The following is a 1,432-nucleotide window of genomic DNA, read 5'->3' as shown; positions in this document are numbered from 1 at the left end:
GGCACTACACTGAAGATACTCCAGCATAAAGTACAACTTTCCCCACAAATGCCTCATACTTATCTTCCTCTACATCTTTGCTCATATGTCCTATCCCCCTCAGTCTCTACCTGCTGAACTCCTACTCATCCATCAAAGCCCAGCTCCAATTCTACTTTCCTCTAAGAAACCTTTTACCTATGCCCACCTTAAGAGTGGAATCATACTTTTGGCTTTTGGCTTGGAGGAGGCAAAGGTGCAACTGTCTTCAGTCATACCAAATCTGGGTTCATCTCACACCAGTTGCCTCCACCATTCTGCCTAAGTTTAACACCAAGGAGATCAAAGTCATGTATCCGAGGTGCACTGGTGGGGAAGTCGGTGCCATGTCTGCCTTGCCCCTGAAGATTGGCCCCCTGGGTCTGTCTCCAAAAACAGTTGGTGATGACACTGCCGAGGCAACCAGTGATTATAAGGGTCTGAGGAGTACAGTGAAACTGACAATTCAGAACAGACAGGCCCAATTGAAGTGGTATTTTCTGCATCTGCCCTGATTATCAAAGCCCTCAAGGAACTGCCAGGAGACAGAAAGAAGCAGAAAAACATTAATAACAGTGGAAATATCACTTTTTAAAAAAATGTTTTATTTATTTATTTATTTATTTATTTATTTATTTTGAAAGAGAGAGAGAGTGTGTGTATGCATGAGTTGGGGAGGGGCAGAGAGAGAGGAAGACAAAACTCCAAGCAGGCACCACGTTGTCAGCACAGAGCCCCACACAGGGCTTAATTCCAAACTGTGAGATCATGACCTGAGTCCAAATCAAAAGTCAGATGCTTAACTGACTGAGCCACCCAGGAGCTCCAGAAATATCACTTTTGATGAGATTGTCAACATTGCCCGACGGATGCAGCACCTATCTTTAGCCAGAGAACTCTCTGGAACCATTAAGGAAATCCTTGGGTCTGCCCAATCTACAGTGTTGATGGCCACCACCCTTATGACATCATAGATGATGACATCAACAGTGGTGCAATGGAATTCCCAACTAGTTAAAAATTACAGAGAAAGGATGCCTGAATGGCTCAGTTGGTTGAGTGTCCAAACTCTTGGTTTGGCTCAGGTCATGATCTCATGGTGATGGGATCGAGCCCCGTGTTGGGCTCTGTGTTGGGCATGGAGCCTCCTTGGGATTCTCTCTCACCCTCTCTCTCTGCCCTTCCCCCATTCATAATAAATAACTAAATAAATAAATAGATGTTTTTTAAAAATCTACAAAGGAAAATATTTCAATAAAGGATCATTTAATAACAACAAAAAAAAGGAGGGGGGATGGAATCATAGACTGCCATAGATATCTACCTAACCTATAATTAGAAACATTATTTCATAAAAATCACACAGGCCTATCTCTGACAACTGAAGGACCCAGGACAAGTAAAAGGGGAGTTT

General features: G+C 43.1%; 1 pseudogene; it reads left to right on the top strand.

Annotated features, from left to right (window-relative positions):
* Window positions 1-299: 299 nt before the first annotated feature.
* LOC132663188 (large ribosomal subunit protein uL11-like) lies at window positions 300-1,036 on the top strand (annotated as a pseudogene).
* Window positions 1,037-1,432: the final 396 nt, after the last annotated feature.

The sequence above is a fragment of the Panthera onca genome, chromosome D4 (assembly GCF_046562875.1).
Source record: "Panthera onca isolate mPanOnc1 chromosome D4, mPanOnc1 haplotype 2, whole genome shotgun sequence".
In the NCBI taxonomy this organism is placed as follows: Eukaryota; Metazoa; Chordata; class Mammalia; order Carnivora; family Felidae; genus Panthera; species Panthera onca.
This window is presented reverse-complemented; position numbering and strand designations above follow the sequence as displayed.